The 1,111-nt window shown below is 42.5% G+C and overlaps 1 protein-coding gene across 4 annotated transcripts in view; it reads right to left on the bottom strand.

The window, feature by feature from the left end:
• Esrp1 (epithelial splicing regulatory protein 1) overlaps window positions 1-1,111 on the bottom strand; it is a gene marked incomplete at its 5' end in the record, with an annotated part of 67,408 nt that overhangs the window by 35,136 nt on the left and 31,161 nt on the right.

The raw sequence follows: 1,111 nt of genomic DNA, 5'->3' as shown, positions 1-1,111 counted from the left end.
AATATGCAATGAAAACATTGGGAATAGAACAAGACTAGAAAATAAAGGTAGTTGTAAAACTCAGGGCAGAATGGTCAAGCACCTTGCATTACCCGCCAACCAAAAAGTGCGGAAGTATTTAGTGAATATAATGATTATTAATAATGAAAAAGGACAATGACAGAGCCCATGACCGTGTTAGTCCTTGTTAAAGCAGTAGGGAGGGAGAAATGAAAAGGAAGCTCACCCACACCCAAACCCCTGCCTGGCACCCTCGCAGGTGAAAAAAGGTCCTGGTAACCTGGTGACTACTTTAAAACACCACATACAGTGGGCTTGAGTCCACTGGAAAAAGAGAACAAACACAATGTAATCAAATGGCTGAGGCAGGAGGGTGAAATGTTTGAGGCCAGCCAGGGGAACTTAAGGAGATCCTATCTCAAAACTAAAAGCAAACAGTCTGTAGGACCTCAGTTACAAAGTAAGTGCGAAACCACCCCCAAAGAAATGTTCAGCTGGCAGTCAAGAGGGGAGTGGCTGGAGATCTATAGATGGCTTCATGCCCGGATCTTAGTACGGCGGGGAACTGTCTCATTTTGTGCTTCAAAAACAAATTCTGAAGGCTACGAAAGACAAAAGATCACAAGCTGGAAATACAATCCACTGAGCCTTCTTGGAAATACATTTGGCAATATACTGAAAACCTCAAAATCCATACTCGATATCCAGTTCTGAAGTAATCAATCCGAAATTGATCAACACTTTACAAACATGCTTGGAGACTCTGGGCTTGGTTTTCGTTCTGGTGCTGGGGATTAAATTCAGCCCCTTTGCACTGAGGTTCATCTCCAGCCCTTTATTTTTTGAGGCAGGGTCTTGCTAAATCACTAAATTGCCCAGGCTGGAATGAATTTATAGTTCTCCTTCCTCAGTCTCCTAGAGTGCTGAGATTACAGGTTTGCACATCACCAACAGCTGACAAACTTGTTTTTACAGGAATTTCTAAATAAAACCTGCACCACAATGAGATGTATTAACTTGAAGATGAAAACTTTTAAACATAGACAAGCTTTCAAGATACGTAATTCTGGGCTAGGGATATACCTCAGTGGCATAGGGCCTGCCTGGCAAG

This window comes from Chinchilla lanigera, unplaced genomic scaffold (assembly GCF_000276665.1).
Source record: "Chinchilla lanigera isolate Chin_1 unplaced genomic scaffold, ChiLan1.0 scaffold00016, whole genome shotgun sequence".
Classification (NCBI taxonomy): domain Eukaryota; kingdom Metazoa; phylum Chordata; class Mammalia; order Rodentia; family Chinchillidae; genus Chinchilla; species Chinchilla lanigera.
Note: the sequence above shows the minus strand (reverse complement) of the source record. Positions and strands in the feature narration are given on the sequence as shown.